We start from the raw sequence: 14,640 nt of genomic DNA on the forward strand, positions 1-14,640 counted from the left end.
TTCTCTCTTTAACCTTGCATGGCACCCACATATACACTTTTTTATTTTGCATAGTCAAAGCCCCCTTATGTCCGCCCCTCCCCGCAGGGGTCCCCATCGCTCCTTTCCCAGCTGGCTTCTCCATGCAGGCATTCACTTCAGCTCCCATACTTGAGGCTGTCACTGAGCAAGTCCTGTGGGTAAAGTAGAGAGGACACAGGCTGTTGAAAGCAGGGCAAGGTCAGGCAGACCCCTGCAAGTCCCAGGGCCAGATTAAGGCATAAGCTAACTAAACGGCAGCTTAGGGCCGCACAATATGAGGGACCTCTAACGAAGAAAAAACTGACTCCATTGCAAATTTTATCAAAATCAGTTGATAAATAAAGGAGACAGGGCTGGCTCCAGGCACCAGCGCAGCAAGCAGGTGCATGGGGCGGCCAAGAGGAAGGGGCAGCATGTCCGGGTCTTCGGCAGCAATTCAGCGGCAGGTCCCTCGGTCCCTCTCGGATCTGCCACCGAAGAAGAAAGCGGCACGGTGGAGCTGCTGCCGATTGCGGCTTTTATTTTTTTCCCCTCCACTTGGGGCAGCAAAAACCCTTGAGCTGGCCCTGAAAGGAGATATGGGAAAAAGAAGATTCTCTCTAAATATAGACATTTTCATTCAAATATGACAAAAATATACACATTTGGCTACACAAATATCCTTACCTTGCCCTTACCTTTCATTACTTGTTCATTATTGACAGGCGGGAGGCCAGGGCTGAGAAAAAAACGATAATTGCACTTATAAAATTAGTATTTCTATGAGTAAGTCTGCTATCAGTCTCCTAAGGCAGCATTTTGTTGGCCAGCTGCCACTGGTAAAATTCTAACTGTGCCTTCATAACTTATTTAAATAAATAAATAATCTCACTGCCAATAAAATTGGGAAAAATGTGAGGTTGGAGATGGCAGTGTCATGAAGCAATGCTGCCAAACTCATACTCGTATAGGAGTCATCCTAGGAGTGATGTCATGTGTAGTGTCCCCCTTGTCTGGTAATAGCCGGAAGGCCACCATCTTTTGTTTACAGTCCAGCATGCTCAGTCTTATAGTGCCTTCGCTCCTGTTTTTCTTTGTTTTCTTAAGTGTTATTGTGTTCTTTCTTCTCTTGATCTGTACATATGTACAACTGTGTATTTTAGTGTGCACGCTGCTTTCTACTTCATGCACTATCCATGCTTCACATGATTGAGTTTGCAGGTGATCATCTTTTGGACTTGGGTCGAGTGGATCTTGAGGAGGGTAAATTTGTGTTGGCTTCCCTCCATCAGTTCAGGAACTTCACAGTAAATATCAGAGTGTGTTGATGAAGGGATAAATAGAGGGTTTGGAGAGAAATGAAGGAAGATATACATATATAGCAAAATATTCTGAGTACTTGGTCAGCAAGTTATTTCAAACTAGGTGCATAAAGGATTTATAGGCTATTAAAGACTATCATATTCATATTATTTGCTTGAATATAAGCTAGTTTTTCTCACTTTCTCAATGCCTATCTAGAGATTACCAGTCTTTTTTCTGGTAAATTCTTTCTTTTTCTTTCGCGCATATAGCTTGTTGACTCTCTGTGTGTCCGAGGTGTTTACTCAAGATTAATTAGTGGTCCTGGGGGAGACAGAGGATAGAGAAGTGAATGCGAAGAGAGATGTCTGCCTAGAAAATACTGCAAGAAAAGCTATCTGCCCTTTCTGTGCATCAAAAGTGACAAATTCCATAGCTTATCATTTGAGGACATCATCAATGACTTTGCTCTCCAAAAAATCACAGCAGAAAATGTTTTAAATTTCAGTGTTAAAATTAATGTGATGTGCAAACAGATATTCTGCACGTTGTACCACTTCCATTAAGATGGTCTGTGTAACTGTAACTGCTTTTGTGTTGCTGTAGATATAAAGTTTTCATATCTACTCATTAAGAAATCATAGATGAAAATATGTTAGTTTGAAACTATTTTATACTGCAAACAGGCATATTGCAAGACGTGTTTTAGTTAGATGATTATTCTATTTTTACAACTTCGCTTTTGTATATATGGAAATATAAAGCTTTGGTGTTTATATATCCAGTGTCCTTTCTGTGAAAATAATTTTTTTTTATGGTATGGAGCCTCTTACACTTGATGTAGCTTGGGCCTCAGAATGTCATAATCTGGCTCTGGGTGGTCCCCAGCAGCTCCTGCACCAGTACCCCAAACAGACCAGCCAGAGCTCAGGTTGCACCACACCACCTTGAATTGGGCCCTAGGCATGTGCTAAGGTTGGCTATGCTTTAATCTGGCCCTGCCAGTGGTGTACTCCATGCATAATGTGTGTATAGCTATGGGCACCATTATTTCTAGCTCTCTTGGTTGAGAAGAAAAGCGTGAACTCTAAAGGCTCAAGAACCAGAAGGCAAAAAGAACCCCAGATTTAGATATTTTTAAAATCGTGTGATTTTTTAAGCCAATCTCAGCATTTTGTGGGGAGCCTGACTCATGATCTCTGAAAGTTTAGGGGCTGGCAAATTGCACGTGTAGCCAGATGCATTTTGGCAATCCAATACCTAAAATACGCATTTAGCAGAGTGCTGGTGCAAAAGCACCTAATTAGCCCCTGCCTGGTCAGCTCTAATCAAAGGAAGGAGATTGGGGCTGATGGAAAAGGCCTGGTACTGGCCTGAGGACTGGCAACACCTGCTGGCCTGACAAGCCATGGGCTATAAAGGCTGGGAGGGAGGCAGAAGGCAGGAAGGGAGAAATCAGTCAGGGAGGGAGCAGGAGGCCTCCTAGCTGAAGGCTGACTCTGCCTGTAAAGTTTGTATATAGATGGGCACTGGTGATGGGCAGTGCCGGCTCCAGGCACCAGTTCAGCAAGCAGGTGCTTGGGGCGGCCAAGGGGAAGGGGTGGCACATCCAACTCTTTGGTGGCAATTCGGCGGCGGGTCCCTCGGTCCCTCTCGGAGGGAAGGGCCTGCCGCCAAATTGCCACCGAAGAAGAAACCGGTACGGTGGAGCTGCCACCGATGACGGTGGCGGCTTTTTTTTTTTTTTTCTGCTGCTTTGAGTGGCAAAAACCCTGGAGCCGGCCCTAATGATGGGACTACCTTAAGTAAATAAAGAGATGGGCATTGCACAACCCTGATGCCTCTCTGAGCATTATTGGGGAGAGCAAGAGGGCCCCAGGAAGAGGGGCGAGTCGTGAACCCTGTTACAACCCACTAAAAAACACTAATATAAACAGTAATCTCTATCTTTATGGGTATCTGAAGAATATGACATCAACTTGTTTAGGAGGTGAAGCCATAAGCTGTTTCTGAATAATGTAAGTAAGCACGAAACAGAATGTAAAGAAAAAGGATCATTAAATATTCTTTTATGAAATGGGAGGATTTTGCATAGCTTAGCTCACAATAAAGCTTTTCCCATCACCTTAGCATTTCACCGCAGGGTAAAATCATAGATTTTTTCTAGGTATTGATTCTTTTTTTATATCCTAAATGAGATTTAGGGAATAATTCTTTTTTTTTCATCGCTAGCTCTGTTTTGGAATATACTGCCTTGGTGTTGTTTACGCCTTTATCACACACTGAACTTGTTTCTTGTTCCTTGTATACTTCAGGATGTTTTGCAGTTAAAGATATTTGATTTCTTTTGAGACACATTTTATCTTTTTGAAAGTTGGTTAAAAGGTTAGCAAAAAGCAACAGAATTATTAAGAATCTGAGAGATACTCCTCAAGGACAAATGATGTGCATTACAAGCCAGGAGTCACAACTACTCAAGAACACTAATTAGCTTCTTTCCATGTCTTTATACTTTATGAAATCTTTTATTGGTTTTTTTCTCCCCTTTGGGTTTCCTTGATTATTCTTTCAACTGGACTAACCAGCAAGATTGATCTTTCCTTTAAAATATATCTGTGCATATGATTTGTCCTTTGAAAAATTGTTTCATTTGTGAAATATTTCATATTTGAAAGGATTGTTATCAATCAACAATATCGGCATAAAATGTAAGGCCAGATTTTGTTGTTATATTTTAATATATGTGATAATTTTCAACTCTGTTCATGGCACAGTTTAATTTCTGCACTTTTAATCACAGAGGCTCAGAAATGCTACATTGATTGGCTTCTCCAGTGCAGCTTCAGAGTCAAAAAGTCCTCTGTATTAATCTTTCTGAACAAAGACTGTGGACTCCAGTAGTATCAAATTACAGTAAAAAAAGAAGTTATGCCTTCTCTGTGGTGTGTTTAGCTATGATTTTTTTCTTTGTGTACTGGACCTTTAAATTTAAGAATTTTGCTCTTGTATATGTTAAGTGGCAGGACTGCAATATGCTTAGATACTGCGTTGGGCAGAATATCAGAGGGGTAGCCATGTTAGTCTGGATCTGTAAAAGCCGCAAAGAGTTCTGTGGCACCTTACAGACTAACAAACGTATTGGAGCATGAGCTTTCGTGGGTGAATACCCACTTTATCGGATGCATGACGTGCTGAGCAGGGTCATCCAAATATCTAGATAGACTCAGTTGAAGAGTATTTCAAAAGAAAGATACACACTGCTTTCTCTGTCATGGGGAATTTATATTCTTTCTTTCTTTGTTGTCTTCTTTATCTAAAATAAAAATGTTCTACATTGGAAATACTGTTTGGTCTTCATGTACAGAATCATAACATAACAACATTCCCTCGCGTCCCGTTACCCCCCACCGATAATATCAAACCGATTCATGTCAATTTGTCAAAATGCTCAGAGAGGATAAATAAGGAAGGAGAAACAAGCAGACAGGCACCTTTGCAATCCGTCTCCTTTAAAGGAAAACAATTGTTTCCTCTGATTACCTGCCTACCTACCTACACTTTTCTAACAGGTACATAAGGAAAACTAGACCAAACCAAGTTTCCACAATGTACTCCAGAGAGCTTCTATGCATATACGGGGCCTGATCCAAAGCCCAGGGAAGTCCATGGAAAAGGGCTTTGGATCAGGTCCATAGTTAACAGATGAATGGAACTTGCCCCCGTGGCCTTCATCAAGGTTGTATATTTGAAAATGTTGCATAAAATTTAGGGCAAAGAAATCCCTCAGAATACCTATTTATCAAAAACTTCCACAATTTCAAGCAATACTCTCATAAAGATGGTAGTTAGGAAAAACCAAACAATCAAACACATTAGCAACTTAACAGCTCTCCATGTATATGTTTACTTAGCTCTGCCATGCTCCCACATCCTCTAATTCCGATTTAAATTAAGCAGTAAAATTCAATAGTGAATGGAGAAAAATCCATGGGTCTGATTCTGGAATCACTTCCATGAGTTTAATTCTATTCACTTCAGTGGAACATCTATTTAAGATCAGAACCTGGCTGAAAACTTTACTTGCATAACACCAATGCTATGAGAGAATCATTCAGCTCACCCAATACGCAAAATAATATCAAAAATACAGATTATGTAGCACCTTTCAGCTCAAAGCATTTTACAAACTACAAAAGGATTATTTTATCCATCATTGACATTAATTGTTTAATAGGGAGAACCTTACTGAGTTTTCAGTCCCTTTCTTGGATATTTCTCCCTAAGAAACAATCTGGACCTTATTTATTTGCTGACATTTCTATCTTTGGTGTGCCTCCTTTGTGAGAGCATTTAATAAAACTGTGTAAGCTTCCCAACCCTAAGACTCTTGGCCTAAATTTTGCAACTTCTGTGACATCCTTAGTCAGACTATGTTGCTGGTGTTTTTACTTTCGTACTGTCCTAATTTGCGAGAAAGAGAACAACTGCGAAGAACTGAAAAGGCAGCAGTCACTAGGTGTCATAATTTCTAACAAGAAATTATTTCAGTCTGTATCAGAACTGTTCCTCCTGCTGGAAGTGTGAATCGTGTATCATGAAAATGAAATAGCAGATGTTTCCAAATATGCAGCAATGCACGCCATGCGTCTCAGCTATCTTTCTGGGCTACCAACATACATTATAACTATCTTATTTTTGTTTGCAGAACGCCATTTCTAAAGAACAGATTTTAAAGTTTTTTTAAAGAGGATTGGAATACTATAAATCTTTAATATTTTAACTGACGAAAGATAACAAAAACAATAAAAGTTAATAGGATCATGCCTAGACCTCTAGCAAGTTCTTGTAGCTTAATCCCTGACCAAAAGTCAGGCAGAATGTCTATAGAAAAATCTACAATGGTCATTCAATGGATACTACGTGATGAAAGCGATGAAGCTCTTTGTGTAAGAACCATGTTGTAAACTTGTGGCAGCTTTAATAACAAAACTGAGTAGAGCTTTCTAAAAAGGAACAAAGCATATTGTGAATCTGATACTCTCTCATTTTAGAGTTGATCTTTAATACACATAATCTCTCACAAAATAATTGCTGGCTTGTTTTTCATTTTATATCTTGGTGAAACAGTGAGAAGGGGAAGACATCAGTGTGAAATATGATGCACTTTTATTTTCATACATCAGAAATAGCTGTGTAACCTACAAGCAGTGGAGTGATGGCACAATCTGATTGTGCATGATTGTCTGTACTGAAGGCAAATAAAATTAATGATATATTCTAGTTATGTCATGTCAGCTTGTGCTGTTATTTAGTTAAGAGATTCTTTTAATAACAGATGGCTGTGGTTGGAGTATATGCATACTCTACACATTGTACAGTAAACTAGGCTGAACGACTTCCCTAAAAACTGAGATTCACCATAACAGCAATTGCAGTGAGAACTGGAATTGAAAGTAGAGATGAGCCCAATCTCAGAATTTGCATTTGCACCCAGGTTTCAAACTTTCTGAAAGCTAAGAGGTGTTTGGATCTGCTGTTACATTTTGGTACATGCTGTTACATTAAAATGTGCTAGTTATTAAATTTGATAAAAATTCTGTGATTCCACCTTAACTATAACTGGCCTGAATGTCATCCTGCTACTTTGGGCTAAAAGCCTTCATGGTTAAAAGAGAAGGCACACGACCAGAGGTGAGAAGCAGAACACATGCACTCCCAAACCGCTGATGATTACAGAAATCAGATCCAGTGATACATTGCATTGGGGATGGAATGCTGCCACACATGATGTCAAGCTCATGCAAAGTAAGCATTTCTAGTTTTAAATTTAAACTACTTATTGATAGTTTATTGGCATTTAGCATTTCCTTATTTGGTACATATTGAAAAAACAAAACAAGGGATTTCCTGAATGATACACATGCACTCTCAAATTCTGTACCTAAGAAAATATGTCGCTTGTGTAGCAATAGCTAATATTAATTACTAATAACAAGATTAATAGATTCCACCTGTTTATGCTCAATTAAGAAAAGACCACCGTGCTTTAAAGGCCATAAATTAATCCTATCTGTTCTACTTGATTACATAAACTTTATCAAATCTGTATTAGTGGCAGGGGCGGCTCTACAAATCAGGCTGCCCCAAGCAGCGCGGAGCGCTGCGCCGCCCTTCCCCGGTCCCGCGGCGGGTCCCCTCTTCCCGCGGCTCCGGTTGAGCTCCTGCCGGCATGCCTGCGGCGGGTCCACCGGAGCCCGGGACGAGCAGACCTGCCGCAGTCATGCCTGCGGGAGCTCAACCGGAGCCGCGGGAAGACGGGACCCGCCACAGTCATGCCTGCGGCAGGTCCGCTTGTCCCGGGCTCCGGTGGACCTGCCGCGGGCATGCCTGCGGGAGCTCCACCGGAGCCAAATGCCGCCCCCCCAGGAAACGGCCGCCCCAAGCGCCTGCTTGGCGCGCTGGTGTCTAGAGCCGCCCCTGATTAGTGGGAAGTCAAATGTAACCAGTGAACTGCATTTGTTTAGACTCTTTTTTCCAATACCAAATAGTTATGTTGTTGCTATTGGTATGTCTCCATGTTTTCTTACATTTTTATCGACAGAATCTTGATTCTTATTTCTTACAGGTTTAGAACCTTGAATGTCTCCAGTGGAAGTTAAGAGTGTTCAGCCCCTCACAGATCTGGCCCTTAAAGATGAGTAAAAACATGTCATGCAAATTTGTAGAGGTTTCATTAGAGCTATCTGCAGTGGCCTAGAGATTATAATGTTTCTATTGAAAAGGAAGAAAACATTTGGGTCTCTAGCTTTAGATATCCAGCTTTAATGAGGAGTATAATCTACTACCACTTACGCATACCATTTGTACACACCCCCACTCAAGGAAATATGCTGTCCTCTTTATGTTACTATTTATCTTATCTCATATTTCATATAGACATATTTACTGGATTTTAATTGAAATTTCAGAAGCAGGAAAGTCTTTCACTGTTGCTGTGCTAGTTCCATGATGGAGATTTGATTTTTATTTAAACTGTATGACCCAATATATTCAGTTCAACTCCTAGATCAACTGTCACTGAGTTGTCAACTGTCTGTTATGAATAGTATACAGAAGGAGAACAAGTTGACCTTGAACTCACTAAATGTTTTGTGAATACTACTCAGTTCCAGAAAAATATGAATATGTTTTCCAGATTTGCTCTTTCTGCCTTCCTTAAGGCTGTCCTCAGTAGCAAATGCCTCTCATCTTATTGAGGTGCTTGTTATACTGAAGGTGTGGGCAGGGGAGAACAACATTTTAATGATGAATTTAATGCTTGTGATTCTATTGCGGACTGAATTCCTGGACTTAGCCAAAGGCTATGTAGAACATTGTAGCTGTAATGCTAACAATTACAGCCAACATTACTTCCACATTCCTATAGAATTCTGTTTTATAATTCTCCATTACAAGGATAATTTACTCTCAGTGACTATTCTTTCCTTGCAATTGGCATTTTTATTGGTGAGCAAAGATAGATTAAATAAAGCTATTTAAATAGATTAAATGAAAGCAATGATCATTTTGATCTGTCTAGAGTGCACTAATCTCTGGGTTGCTTTCCTCGATGAGTGAGATTGAAACCCAAAGGCCTCCAGCTGGTATTGGAAAGAATGCAATTCACATGTATATTCTAGGGAGCGCTGCAGGAGCGAATTTGAGGAAAGTAGAAATGGGGCAGTGAATATTATAGAATACAGTTCATAGAATGGTTGTAAGCAACAGAGAAGCACTCAAATTAATTCCATTTAAAGAAATTTGTGCTCAGTGCTGGATTTTGATCTGAAGCTTCACAAGTAAAAAGAGAGGGACTAATTTACTGTGACATGGAATATATTGGTTCCTTTTCAAATACATACAAGCTTCTTTCAGAATTTGCAGACAAAGTGCTTTTCCAGCTAAGATATAGTTTTAAATGCTTTCCTGAAAGCCCCTTAGCTCACAGAGCTCATAGCAACAGCTCCTGCTACTGCTTTAAAAGTGCAATAATGTTTAATAAGAAGGATGCACTTCAGTTCATAGATCACTTGTTTTCTGTTTTACTTTATTTGTCATAATACTTACCTTTCTCTTACTCAACAAAACCCCCAACAACCCTGTATTGATCTCCTTTTTCCCAAAGCAGGTTCTCTTGGTCTGGATCAAACCTGCCTCTGTCAGTACTGTTTTTCCAGGAGACCATTCTATTTAAAATGTTTCATAGGCTATCTAGTTATTTGTTCATTTGTTAGGAATGGTGGGACAGACTATAATAGACAAGCAGTCTCAGCTGGCTGCTGGACGTAAGACTAGATCTGGTAATATTACAGGAGAGGATATATGTTCTGTGCACTGTGGAAAATAGTTTTATGATACATCTTGACCCAGGACCTATTAAAAATCTATTACTTATTTTAATTGAAGTTTAAAATGCCCTTTGGAGTTTCATTTTAGGCATTTTTTTACTAAAATATTAGTTTCAGTGCTGTGAATGAGAAATAGCTTGAGTTGCCATATGGTTTACATGGCAGCTATTAATTCAGTATTGGAAACTGCATTTTCTAATTTACAGTGAAATGAAATATGTTTTCCTTCAGAGTGAACCTCATATCAGCAGTACCATTTCTTTACGTCAATCCTGCAAGAGCACACAGGTTCCGTTTATGGGCTTGTTAACCTTTGTCTAACAAGGACTGACTCAGTTCTTGAGTTTGTTTTTTTTTAATTTTGACCCTAAGGATAGCTTCCTATGGACACAACTGTACACAAATATCAGGGCAGGAATGTGTTGTAAGTGTAATCTGGACAGTCCTCATGTCATCTGTAATATCAAAGCTCACTGATGTCAATGGGAGAGGCAGTTGGAGCTCATATCCTACATTAGGCATGGTGAGAGGAAACCTGAGACCTGCTCCTTTTCTTCTGACACACTTACAAGACAAACACATGTGCCTTTAAAAATAACACTGCTCTGCTCTGATATGTTTCCCTCCCATGTGTCTGGCTTAAAAATGTGCATCAGTTCACAGTGTTATGCTTGTTAAGATATAATATTACTGCTCTGCAATGAGGCACTTCAGAGAATACAGTGGGAAACTTGGCTCCTGTTGTGCTGAAGAAAACCTTGTGCTGGAGCAAAACAACCTCTTGTTGTAGCATCAGCTCTTTCCTCACCCTGAATTTATTCTTTGCTTGGTTTATTTATTTATTTATTTATTTATTTATTTTAGTTGTGCAGGTTCCACCTTTGCAAACTGTGGTGACATAATTGACATTCCTTGCAGCTGAAAGCACTGGTGGGCAATGTATTACATTCTCTTTTCTCTGCACAGTAATTTGTGGGTCACCAAGCATGCAATCTCATTCTTAGCACATCTCATTGTGAAGTGCTCTTAATGCTAATTCGTTACCATTATTTAAGCATAGTCTGCCAATGGGGAAAGTACCAGAATGCTGCCGCATGTTAGCCATTATTTTGATCTTGGCTTACTCCTGCACTATAATCTGATTGCAGTTTGCAAGCACATGGAATGTTGTTCTTATTCACATATTACTTGACAGCAGTGGCACTATAACCCATAATTGCAGGAGGAGGGTTAGCGTATGGTAATGTTGATGTGGGGTGGGTTTTTTGGTCCATATTGTATAAAGGAATTCACCTGTATCACTGAATTTTTCCATTAAAAATCATCCATCAAAATAATGACTATCCATAATGCAAGATGCTGTATATGTGGTGCTGCATACAGGGCTTAATTGTGGGTGTGGTGGAGGAGAGCGGGGAATAAAAGATCACTTGAAGTGGTAAGAAGAAAGATTCCAAAAGAAGTAGATAAGAGCGATATTCCAATCTACATCTTGGTAATAAAGAAATCTTTACAGTAATTTTTGGTGCCTGGCTTTTATGAATGAGCATGTCACTTTACATCCAATTTCGGGAATGAGGAACCCTTGCATTTCTCAGGAGGTTAACCACCATGGAGATTCCATCCACTGAAATTTCCATTTAGCATTAGCACTTTAGGAGCAGGATCAATGTCATTTTAGTGGTGGCTGTGAATGCTTCAAACATTTAGTGCTTACTGATACATTAGCTGATCTTAACTGTTTATCCATTAAAAAGGTTGAAGTAAAGTGACTCAAAGTGCCTGTTAATTTTGGTTTTAAAGTTTGTTATACATTTAGTTTTTGTGAATTAAAATATCAGTATAGAATTACTTCCTGGTGGAGAAGTTTGTCACACATTTAGATCATTCTGTTTTTGTGTAGTTTAATCAATTTCGATCTTCCTTCTCAACCTCACCTCCCCCTTAATAAATGTGTGTGGTTTAGACCCACACCTTAAGGACCATATCTCCAGCTGATATAAATTGGCTTAGGTCCATTGATTTCAATGGAGCCATCTGGCCTTAAACCTTTGCTTAGTCCTTACTCAGGCAAGAGAACTTTAGGAGAGTGATAGCTCAATCAGACATGAGAGAACAAGTATCCATCACAAGTGAATATGGGGGAACAATCCTTCTCTTCCAAATTTAGGTTTGCAAGAGGCAAGTCATCCTTTAATAATATTTGAACCTATTCAAACTCTTTGTGTCCAGCAGAACTCTAAATTAGAAAATATAGAAATGCTTGATAAAAGTCATACAGAGTTGGAGTTATAGCTGGGGTGGGGGAGCAGAGGGAATGGAAATATGTTATTTTCTATTTTTCAATGGCAAATGGCCTGATAAGGAAGATGTTTGTTTACATTTCTCAGACATGCCCTCTGTCCAACATTGTGAGTCTTCAGTAAACACTAGTACTGATATGACATGTAACTATTCGGCTTTCTAATTGTGTAAGTACAAATACCTGTGGCTAGCTTTTTATTAATAACAAACAATAGAAATGCATATGATAAGAAAGGAAAAGGTAAATTTTGCTATGAAAATTCTATGGGGCGTTATTAAGCAAAAGTACATCTAATCATCAAGACATATTTTATGTCATTTTAAAAGATACCTATGCTTCCAATTAAGTGAAACCTGACTAGCAGGAAATAATTTTTTTCAGGGTGATTAAAACTCTTTAATTTTTGTTTGTTTGTTTGTTTTTAATACCTATTCAACTCTAGTGTGTCAAAAACAAGAGAAACCAAAGATTCCACATGATCATCCTTCCAGCTAAAGTCAAAGAGAGCTTCCAATCCACATCTATGGGACCTGCAAGGTCAACATCCAGCAAAACAAAGATAAGACTTGGCATGCTTGATATTTTTATGTTTTGGGTTTTTTTAAGAAGGAGAAAAAAAATTACAGATTTTCTTTAAACTTTTCCTTTTCCACTCTTCAAGTCACCTTTAAGAATCACTGGCATCCCCCCACACTAGGTAATGAAACTATACCACCTCACCCAACAATGGGCCCAGTACCTGAAAATGGCTATTGTGAGACAAGGACTCAACTCACAGGTTTTTACTTGGAGCACCTTCCAGATCTCAGGGAGCCATACTGGCTGAAACAGAGGCAGAAAAAGAACTAAGGATTTTGGCCTTAGCGTTTGGCCTCTCGATCCTGCTCTGTCTCCACAACAGCAGACCAGTCAGTTCAGATCAAGAGGAATGTATTTACAAACTGACATGAAAATACTTCAGTGTGAGAAAAACTGGACTTTGTATCTTAGTAGATGAAGCCTGGAATAACCAGGTAATTGACCACCTGGATCAAGTCAACTATGCAAAACTGTGGATGCAAAGAACCTGATCTCCATCTTCTGTGCAGCCACAGCATAAGACTTCAAAACCTCTTTATGTTGTAATTGATCAGACTCAGCATGGGACTTCCCCCAACAGCAATCCAGCTGTCTCCCCTCTCATTTCATCTGTTGTAGGTCACACATAAACCATGCTGACCCCCAAGAGAAGGAAACCAGTGAATAAGATAGTGCCTTTACATATGCACACAAGTATAAATAAGGTGTTCTGAGACATAACTTTTGATTTGAGGGGATTTGTCTGTTTAGCTGGAGGGAAAGGGTTGAATTCATGTAAGTCAAACATTTTTCAGATGGTTTGGAAAAATAATTTTCTCAGAATGATTGATTACTCCAGACAGTGGTTTATAATAGAAATGCAGGCAGACCCTTAATTATTGCCAAAACTGGGTATGTTTCACCATAATAAAATAAAGCAGAGAGAGCCACTTCATGTACAGCTATTATACTTAGACAGCATAAACAATGCTGTGACAAGCTGCCATATGGGATCCAGTTAAACTTAAATGTTGTTTATTTCTGCAATCAAGGCAAAGTAAGCTGAAAATCCAAAAGACTCTATCGGAAGGAAACCTTCATGAAAAACTTTGTACAGGAATTTTACATGGAGATCAAAGACATTTTCCTGGGATCTACCAACTGGGAATTAGGGAAACTTGTTCCTACCACAGTTCTAATGTCCCACAGAGTTGACAGACTTTGACACTTACTACTGCTCAGGGAGTAAAGCAGATTTACAAATGGCAGTGAACTGTTTGTCAAAAGGTAAGTAAAGTAGTTAATTCCCCTTGCCCCTTAACATGACAACATCATTCAACATACAGTAGGAAAAGCGCTTCAGCAAAAAGTTTATGAAAGTGACAGACATTGACATATCACTGTACATTAGATAGAATCCCACCAGTATACCACATTTTAAATCCTTGCAGTAGCATTTTTGTCTGACAGTGAGACTATAAATGTTTGTTACCTAAATATTTTAGTGTCATCTGTTTTGCCAAATATCAGAGGGGTAGCCGTGTTAGTCTGGATCTGTAAAAGCAGCAAAGAGTCTTGTGGCACCTTATAAGACAGGAGATCTACATTATTCACTTCACCTCTCTACAAAGGAAAAAGGACTGTAAGCTGTCTAAAATCCTACCTGCCACATGGGGCCACAACCGTGGTACCCCCAACCCACCCAGCAATATCGTCAATCTATCCAACCACACACTCAGCCCAGAAGAAAAGTCTGTCCTTTCTCTGGGACTCTCTTTCTGCCCTGCCACCCCCACTAACATGATGCAGTTCTGCGGTGATCTGGAAGCCTGCTTTCACCATCTCCGACTCAAAGAATACTTTCAGGATAACACTGAACAGCCCACTGATACACAGTTTCCCTCCCACCAACAGCACAAGAAGAAAAACTCCACATGGACTCCTCCTGAGGGCCGAAATGACTGTCTGGACCTATACATAGAATGCTTCCGCCGACGTGCACAGGGAGAAATTGTGGAAAAACAACATCACTTGCCTCATAACCTAAGTTGTGCAGAACGCAATGCCATCCACAGCCTCAGAAACCAC

This window comes from Mauremys reevesii, linkage group 8 (assembly GCF_016161935.1).
Source record: "Mauremys reevesii isolate NIE-2019 linkage group 8, ASM1616193v1, whole genome shotgun sequence".
Lineage (NCBI taxonomy): Eukaryota > Metazoa > Chordata > Testudines > Geoemydidae > Mauremys > Mauremys reevesii.